The following is a 10,530-nucleotide window of genomic DNA, read 5'->3' on the forward strand; positions in this document are numbered from 1 at the left end:
CTGAGAGGTGATGAATAATGTGTGAATAAACCCCACGATTAGAGCGTATTCTTTTCCATGTAACGCTGCAGTTTTAACATCTTTATTTTAGTTTCATTGCACTAAGTTACTAATTTAAATTAAAGAGCAATTTAAATGAAAGGCCAATGGATAATTGCTTTCCTCTATTGCCTGAAACTCTTTGAAGTAATTTACTGTATCACTACAAATCACCTAAAACCATTTAGTCAAATATACCAAGGGAGGGTCAAATGGAGGGCAGCTGTATTTTGAGCAAATTGAATCTCAACTCTTAAGAATGGATTTCAACCAGATTTTTAATTTCAGTGCTTTATCCATAGGTCATCACACATTCCCCCCGCTCCCTTTCTTTCAGAGAAATGCACCCCCAATTATATATTTTATCTGAATATTGAAGTTGTCCCTCTTGCCTTCATTGCAAAACTTTATAACTGTCCATTTGCTCCTGCTGGTCTTTGTTACAAAATTTTGTATTCCTTTCTTTCTTTTTTATATTTACTGGCTGCTTCTCCTTAATGGAGCTCAAGGTGTGATATACATTGCCCTCTGCCACACCATTTTATCCTCACAACACAGAGAGATAGAGACTGACCCTGCTTCGTGGCTGGCTGGGGATTTGAATGTGGGTTTCCCCTGTCGTAATCAAAAACTCTAACCTCTACATCACAGTGTGTAGAAGGTCCTTTCTGAAGTCCACTGATGTTGGGTCAAAGATTTTGGAACCCTTGGGAAATGTAGATGCCAGGTGAAAGTGGAAAATCTCAAGCGTGCAAAGAAGAATTCCCTCACACTGCCTATGATTTTCTTGGGTGCTTCTGTCCATCATGAAGATGGCATTCTGGTGATGGTCTTCTGCCAGACTTTGGTCCTGGCAGATGCCCGGCATTGCCCTCCTGTGTGCCCAAAGCAGGAGTGGGAAACCTGTGGCCCTGCAGATGTTGTTGGACAGCAACTCCTGCCTGATCCACCTGGCATGGCCAAGAGTCAGGAGTGATGGAAGGTGGAATTCAACATCTGGTGGGCCACATATTCCCCACCCCAGACTACAACATATAACATCAACCTTGTGCAGTATGTTATCAATGCGTTCTTTGAAAATATTTAACTATTTCACTGTATTGTTTGTTTAACAGACTTGAATCGAAGGAGCCTTTCCTGTCTGTTGGGTGAGTAATTTCACAGGCTACCCAGCTCTCTTGATGTCTTCAACAAGATTTAGGGTTTAGTACCATCATTGCTTTACTGTGGCACTCATTAAAATTTGGGGGGATGGGGATAGAGGAGTGATCACAAAAAGCACTGTATTACACACCAACACACACACACACACACACACACACACACACACACTTTGGTTGGAGATTTTTCTCAGAAACTACTGGTGTAGTTCAATTTCCAACTACAGCATTGTCTTGCTTAATTTGAAGGTCTAATCACAAAGTGAGCAGCTATGCTGGTTTATTTAGTAGTACACTTAGCAATCTAAGTAGCATTCGTACTGGCCTGATGTTTTCTCTGATTTACTGGAAGTGAAATGTATTTTTTTCCTAATTTCATTAACTTTTATTAGCCATAAACATATGATCAGATGAACATCCTAGGTAATTGTTTTTCCTCTGTGTGACCTTAATATATACCCTGAATACTCTTCATAATGGAAAAAGTCAACTGAGCATAGGATCACGTCCCCTTCCTTTATTGGTTACATTATTGCTTTCATCTTCTGTTTCTGTCTCTTTCCTGTATGTGTTATCCAAAGAAATATTTTTGCTTGTGCTCTTTTGCAGTTGCATACAGACAACCATTTCCTTACCAGTTAATTTTTTGTGATATTTCACTTGATGTAAAACCGAATTCTAGAAACCTAGCAGAATCTAGCAGAGCCTACATAAGCCTTGACTCAAGTGCTCCATTTTCCCCTTTCTTATTCCAAAGTACATGTGATAAGAAGTTCTGAAGCAGAATTTCCCAAATTTGGGTCTCCAGCTGATTTTGGACTACAATCCCCATCATCCCTGACCACTGGTCCTGCTAGCTAGGAATGAAGGGAATTGTAGTCCAACAACCGCTGGAGACCCAAGTTTGGGAAACACTGTTTTAAAGCTGCTGGTTTTGATTTTGAACTTCCTTCCCCATGATATTCAATTTTAAGGAAGTGTGCCATGTTCTACCTATGCTTAGCTAACAAACCAGAATATCAAATCATAGTTTGATCCCAGTTTGCTTTATCTATCCATGGCTGGAATACGCCACAGTTCCTACAGATTCAGATATCCCAAAGTGCACAAGCATACCTTGGAGATAGTGTGAGTTTGGTTCCAGACCACTGCAATAGGCTGAATATTGCAATAAAGTTAGCCATTCAATTTTTTGTTTGTTTGTTTGTTTGTTTCCCAGTACAGTGGACGCTCGGGTGATCCGTGTGGGATGCACATTCGCAACCCACAGTGGCGCATCTGTGCACGCGCAGGTTGCGATTCGGCGCTTCTGCGCATGCGCGACCGCCAAAACCCGGAAGTAACCCGTTCCAGTACTTCCAGGTTTCGGCGGTCCGTAACCCGAAAAGACACAACCTGTAGCGTCTGTAACCCAAGGTATGACTGTACATATAAAAGTTATGTTTGCACTATACTGCAGTCTATTAAGCCAGGCCCAACTGGCTGCAGAGGGAGAAAGGTGAAAACCCACTCCAGCCCTAGCCAGCTCCACTTCCATGGGGGGGGGGGGACTTCCTTCCCCTGGAAGCAGCCAAGCTGCCTACAGCTGCACCCCTGTAATTAGTTCTAAAGTGGACACCTTTTACATTGGTATGGACGGGAGCCTGTTTATTCTGAAATCTCCCCAACACTTGAAGAAGAGCGGGAGGCAACCGTTGAAGGAGGTTTCCTTAAGAGACCTGGCTACCCGCAGTCGTATTGCACTAGGCAAAAAGCTATACTTCAAACAAAGGGCAGCTTTCTTTAGTGGATCAGTCTCTGAGCAACAAGCACTTTAGGTGAGTAGGTTTGAAGTGAGAAGGCTGAGCCAAGATTACCAAAAATAATCCTGCAAATTAGCTTTGCAAAAGGTTTAGCCGGTCAGATCGGTTAGAGAGACAAGAAGGCTGTAATTAACAGCAGTGATGGCGTGAGTGTTTTCACATCTATATCATAGCAGATTCCGATGAAGATCGCAAAGTAGCTATGCGTAGGAGTAAAGAAACAGGAAGCTAACGGATAAAAATACAGGTGCGGTGGTAAAATGTAACTTTAAAAGTGGCCAAAACATATTTCCCTCACCTCCATTTTGTTCATGGGAAACCCACAAACAGAACCCAAGCACAGCAGCACTCTCCCCATCTGTGATTCCCAGCAACTGATAATCAGAGGCATCCTGCTGCCAACAGTGATAGTGGAACATTTTGCCCAATGGCCACATCCGTGCCTTTCTTTCCACGGCACAGGAATTGGGAACCTGTGTTCCTCTGGTCCTCTGGATTTGGGAGTCCAACAACATCTGGAGGGACATAGGCTTCCCATGCCGTTATACAAGGAAATCGGCTCTGTTTACTGATTGTGTGCACAGTTTGATGATTCTGGCTCAGTATACAGCTTAGATGTATGTATTGTTTCATCTGCTCTAAACCTGCCTTCCCAAATGTGTTCACCAGAGGTTTCGGAGCCCCCACTCCTGTCAGACCCAGGTTTCTTCACTGGAAATGGGGGGGGGGACCAAGATGGTAAATGATATATTAGTAGCTTCTGCTGACCACAGGACTGAAAAGGATTTGGTGTTTTAAGTCTATTTTAAGTCAAGTGGGAGATAAAAATTCCATTACATGTTTGCAATTTAATTAACACAACCTGTTCCTTCTTATTTCATTAAGGGCCCATTATAAGAGTAATCACGACTAGTGAAAGATTATCATTGCTTTTACCGGGTGCTTTGGCTAAGTAAGAAATTGCTTAAGGACTCAGCAGATCTCTGCAATTGCAAAGCAGCTTCTGTGGGCATCACGAGCAAAAAAGACCTGTTTCAGAACGATTCCCGTTCATTTCGGTGAAGGGGTTTGCGAAAAGCTCTTCTCGGCTGCTTGCAAGGTGAAAACTGAAAGCACTATCTTGGCAGCAGCTTTCATTAGTGTTGAGAGTACTGACAAATGATTCAGAGCTGGCTCGGCCTTCCAAGTCCCCTGTTTTCCTGCTGCCTTCTCTGAGAGTTAATTTAGCTCTGACTGGATTGTCAAGTGCTGATGACTTGTATAGATGAAGTATTAATGGTCACACTGGTGTCTTCTTCTGCGCAAGGGGGAAAAGTAGGTGTAACACTAAATGAATCAATGCTTGGCATCACACAGCTGCGTGTTGGGGTTGTTGTTGTTCTATTGGATAGTGGAGGGAGGGTTCATTACCACACAGGGAGAAGAGATTTAGCCCAGGGGTCAGAAACAATTTTCAGCCAAATGGCTGTTGTGAGCAAACGTCTGGGGGCTGCATCATCATCATAGCAGTTGCTGTTGTTATACCACCCTTCATGACAAGATCTCAGGGCGGTTCACAGAATGAAATACAAGATAAAAACACAAGTTTTAAAACAAAATGAAATAATAACCCCTTCCTTCCCACAGACACATTTAAAAGGCTGTAGATTATTAATCAGCCAAAGGACTTGTTGAAAAGGAGTGTTTTCACCTGTTACCTACAAATATATAATGAAGGTGCCAGGCAAACCTCCCTGGGGAGAGCATTCCACAAATGGGGAGCCACTACAGAAAAGGCCCTGTTCTCGTGCTGCCACCCTCCAGGTCCCACATGGGGGAGGCACACTAAGAAGGGCCTCACATGATGAGGGATGGTTTATGCCAAAGCTGGTGTGGCTAGAGGGAGAACTGAGTGGACTCACATATGTAACTCTTTACTTTTGTACAATAGGCTCCCATACAACATGCAGAGGTTCTACACATACAAACATGCCTGCCTGCCTACATCCTTCATGCAAGCAAGAGGAATTACCATTCACGGCGGCAGTTCAGCCAGGCAAAAAGGCACTTAAGGACAGCCTGAAGCCAACACACAGAGCTATTGTCCCATTAGGATTTTTGAGAGCTTTAGTCTAACAGTAATCGATACATGCAGGATATATATATATATATAAAATAAAATAGTCCAGTAGCACCTTAGAGACCAACTAAGTTTGTTCTTGGTATGAGCTTTCAACAATTTTTAAATTTTATATATACAGTGGTACCTTGGGTTAAGTACTTAATTTGTTCCGGAGGTCCGTTCTTAACCTGAAACTTTTCTTAACCTGAAGCACCACTTTAACTAATGGGGCTTCCTGCTGCTGCCGCACCGCCAGAGCACAATTTCTGTTCTCATCCTGAAGCAAAGTTCTTAACCTGAAGCAATATTTCTCAGTTAGCGGCGTCTGTAACCTGAAGTGTATGTAACCTGAGGTACCACTGTGTGTGTGTGTGTGTGTGTGTGTGTGTGTGTGTGTGTGTATACTGTGTCAGACCAACACAGCTACCTACCTGAATCTAGATATATGCAGGGTGTGTGGTTGCATAGTTTTCTCTTCTCATTGTGAGCTGAAGTCCTAATAAGATTCTGGAGCCCCCAGGCCTGCTATTAACTTTTTAAGAAACCTCCAGAGTACTTTCTAATGATGTGTTGAACATCACCATAGATTTATTCTCTAGGTAGAAGTTAAGACTTGGACCTAATGGCAAAATGCTTTCTCCTGCATTCTTGTATTTATTAAACCCTGGCTGCAGCCACACACTGAGTTACGTTTGCCTAGAGCAAAATGTACAATCAGCTGGCAAACATGACAAATCTGTTGCTTGTCTCCACTACTTCACACTGTAGTGTCAAATGCAGAGGAATTCTGGATGGAATTGTAATGAGTACCAAAACTAACTTTCCATTTCTGAAATGTCATCGGGTTCTTAGCTAAACAAAAAACATACTTTCAACTGGTTCCAAGGAAACTGTATACAGGAGAGCGCTGTACTTTTGTTCAGCACCCTCTCCTACCTTATCACATCCATCCCATACATTGAAATAACATGGCTCCCCCTCCCCAAAGAATCTTGGGAACTGTGGTTTGCTCATCACATAGCTGCAGTTCTGAGCACCCTTAATAAACTACAGTGCCCAAAATTCTTTAGGGGGAATAATGTGTTTTAATGTGTGGTATGGATGTGTCTGGAAGGAACTTGTAAGGCAGGAAGGGATCAAGAAATCTGTTTCCTTTCTTTCTTTCTTTATAGGCATTTAGAACCTTCACCAAACACCAGGATGGGTTACACAAAGCCGAATACAATGTGTAATACACCTACTTTACTAAACCATGAATTAAACTTAATCAACAGCAATTGGAAACAGATTAGCACTTCAATGGGAAGGCTATTCTGATCTCATCCTCCAGTGCAAAAGGATGTGTCTTCATAGAACTGTAGAGTTGGAAGGGACCCTGAGGATCATCTAGTCCAACCCCCTGCAATTCAGGACTATCCAGCTGTCCCATATGGGGATTGAACCTTCAACCTTGGTGTTATCAGCACCACACTCCTGATCTGATATTGAAATGTATACCATGATTAGGTCAGAGTCAAACACACCTCTGAGAACCCCAGATATTGCCAAAATACCTGTAGAAGACTGCCTCCTCTGCTCTTTTGTTTATTTATATTTTCTCAAATAAAAGGAAAATCCAAAATTGATGTATTAATGATAACCAGAACTGATGCAAGGTTAATATTCCTTGCGGCACTTGCCACCACACATGAATTTCATGTAAGCTCAGCCGAATCAGACTGCACTGGCAAAGTCACCTTTCATCATCCCTTAAGGCTACGTTTTTCCTTCTTTGCCTTTCCGGCAGTGCCATTTAGTAAGTAATGTGTAAAGCTTTGTTTCATTGCAAAATCTACTCTTCATATAAAACAAAAAAGCCATTACCAAGTTGATGGAGTTCAGAATACCCTTTGGTTGCACATAGGTTTCAGTGAAGGACGTGTTTCATGTTCTACGTTATACTTTACCAGCTATAAACCTGTCTTAGTGTGCAGAGCATTCATAGAAAACAACAGATCTCTAAGGTCACTGTTGATGAGTAAAGATAATGATCTCTTACAGGGAGAAAACGGGGGGGGGGATGGAGGTCAAAAGGGCAAGCATATCACAAGTGAGAAGAAGAGGTTAACATTTTCAAGTCTTTCATGCCGTTCAGGGAAATGGAGTAGGTTGCTGTAGGCTGTTCTGAGAAATTGTGATGGTTCGATTCAAAAAGACTATAAAAAAGCAATGGTGTGTCCACTGGCATTGCCTTGAGTAGTTGTAGAGACTTAAATGCTTTAAGTTACTTTGTACCTAAGTATAATAGAAGCACATATACTTTTGATTGCCTTGTTATTACCTACAAAGAAGGGGAGGTGAATATATCATTCATGGTCTAGTAACCTCTAGACGAGATGATCACACTACCGTAAAGTACGGTATATGGGATTGTTCTTACAAAGTGGCCTCTCAACTGTTAGGATTAAAGCAGCAACACTTACAGTAAGTCATCTGAATCTCTGGAGGGGCGACAGACAGAAACGTAACCTATTCTACCTGAAATATCATACAGTGGTACCTCGGGTTACATAAGCTTCAGGTTACAGACTCCACTAACCCAGAAATAGTACCTTGGGTTAAGAACTTTGCTTCAGGATGAGAACAGAAATTGTGCTCCGGCGGCAGCAGGAGGTCCCATTAGCTAAAGTGGTGCTTCAGGTTAAGAACAGTTTCAGGTTAAGAACGGACCTCCAGAACGAATTAAGTACGTGACCAGAGGTACCACTGTATTTCCCTATGTGAACCTACTAGGCCTCAGGTGAGACCATCTCTTGGTCCCACCAATATCAGAAGCACAGCTGGCAGTGACACAAGAGAGAGCTTTCCCTGTGGCTGCTCCCATTTTGTGGAATTCCCTCCCAAGAGAGATTAGATGGGCTCCCTCTTTGTTAACTTTATGCTTTCGTGCTAAGACCTTCCTATTCAAATAGGCCTTTCGAAACTAAGGTGCAGATGATGCTGATCACTGGGCTGCTGTCAAATTTAGATTTTAATTGCTGCTTCTAAATATGTTGCAAGTTTAATTATTGCTTTTAACTAGTTTGTTTTTATTATTCCGCATTTTATAATTGATGTTTTTAAATGTAATAAACTGCCCTCAATCCAAACTTGGGAGAAAGGCGAGAGATAAACATAAATATATTAAATAAATATTCTTCCTTTGCTGATTCCTTCTTGAGTAACTTCCTGTAGGTGGTTTTTTCTCTCAGCCTTTACTTCCTTCCTGCTTCTTCTCCAAGTCAATTAGCATTGGATCTTCATTTTTGTTAACCTCTTGAACTCATGGCTCCATAATAGCCACATGTAAGCTTGTACTCAGATTGGCTTAGTTTGCGAAGAATATAAACTTTATTCTCACAAGCAGCAGTCTTACCAGACCATTTATTTCTGTAATCCCCTGCTATATAGTCTCCAGTACCACAAAGGGAACTCTACCACCTTTCAAGGCAGTCTGTTTCTTGCTTTAACTAACTACTGAAAAGGAAAGATCCTTCCCCTCTTTAGAAATTTTGCTTTCCCACTTTTCTGCACTCTGACACCATCATTTTGTAATTGATGGTTGTTTAACATACTGTGCTTTTCCACTACATTCCATTCAGTAGTCCCCAGGCTACTATTTCTCATGGGAGTACAGGGTGTTTCTGGAATTCTGTTTTAGTCCTCAAAAAGTGTTTATTCTTTCAGGTCCGCTGCTGCAGCCATCATTTTAATTTATCAAGGTGCCATACATGAAATGCAGCAGAAACATTTCATGGCTTAAGCTCATCACTTATTCCTATATCTGTCAATGAAAGTCTTCTGTATCTGTCATATCAAACTGCACTACAGCAACATGTAGCACGTAACGAATAAATCACATAATCAATCCTGCATTTATACAGTTTGACAGGAGAGCTTTCCTGAATACACGTTGGATGTGGCACAGACTCTGGTGCAGGTGAATGACAGGGCCTAAACATAGAAGCCATTGACAGAGATGTGGGGTCATTTCAAGGAATATGGAGGAGGTGGACATTCCACAATATACTCCACCCATAATTTTGTGTGTTCTTTCTGATATATTGTGCAGTTGAACAAAAGGTCTCCAAGACCCATTTCCTAGGCCTTAGAGGACAAGACTTGATCTAAAGGTCTTAAATTCCAAGAAGATAGATTTCGACTGAACATTAGAAGAATGTTTTGAGGGTAAGAGTAGTTTGACAATGGAACCCTAGAAGGGTGTTGAGCTGTCCATTGCTGGAGATCTTCAAGAGCCTATGACTTTGCAACATGTCATCTAAATACAATGAAACAGGAAGGTTGGCAGCTAAAGCATGGATGGCATAAGGCTTGGGTCCAAACCTGGCCAAACGTGGGTGAGAACACACCATCGTACCTACCACATGGCCATAGCTACAGTGGGAAAAGCTTACTTTTCTGCCACCACTGCATCTGCAAGTAGCCATCCAGCAGAGCTTTTCCGAGTGGTGAACGGGCTTTTGTTAGCTGGCCAAGAGAGCGGTGCTCTGTCATTCTCAGAGGCCAGCTGTAACAACTTTGCAAGATGCTTTAGGGATAAATTCACTCAGATTCTGACAGAGTCAGACACCACAGTGATAGCAATTCCCGTGGAGGTGCTAGAGTACTGTCTGTTCCATCTATACGGAATCAGTTTAGATTATTGCAGCCTAAGGATGTGGACAAGCTGCTTGAAGAACTGCAGCTGATCTCTATGGCATCCCCTACGTTGTGAAATGCACCTGAAACAGGTTCTGAAACCTAGTGTACATAGTGGCAGCTCATTAGGCTAGATCCCTGAAATTCCTGCATGGAGCTCAGTAATCCCTTCTATGGTCCATGTGAGTAAAGTCCATCTTACCATAGATAGATGTTTTCTCACTTGAATAAGGATTGTCCCTCCTTAATATAGAAGCATAAAACACTTAAATATTAAAATCTGGACTAATTGCAGCTCTTCATCATGTAACAAAGCTATAATGTTAGTAACGCTGTGCATATCTGCAAATAAATTAATAGCCTCCGTGTCTCTGATCCTCAGAGAGTCCTTTATGTGTGTGCTTAATCACACACAACGACTAAAGGATAAGAGACAAATAGGGAGGCTGTAGTTTAGAGATGATAATTATTGTAGTTTATTACCTGGTAACTTTCATTTATTGAAAAGGAGACCAAAAGCATTCCTTTAAAAAGCCCATTAAGGCATTAATGAAGAGTGTAGGAAACAGCTTTTATTGCTCCCAAAATTGTTGGACAGTGCTCAATAGTAAACAAAGCAGCTCTTTCCAAAAGATACAGCTCTGCAGTTTCCACACAGAGGTCAGCTTTATTTCCATATTGGCAAAAGGGCGAAATCCTGTTCTCCTGGCCTGGCCGCCAAATACAACAGAATAAGAGTGTGGCTATACAT

Source organism: Podarcis vaucheri, assembly GCF_965113315.1.
Source record: "Podarcis vaucheri genome assembly, chromosome: 8".
NCBI classification, from domain to species: Eukaryota; Metazoa; Chordata; class Lepidosauria; order Squamata; family Lacertidae; genus Podarcis; species Podarcis vaucheri.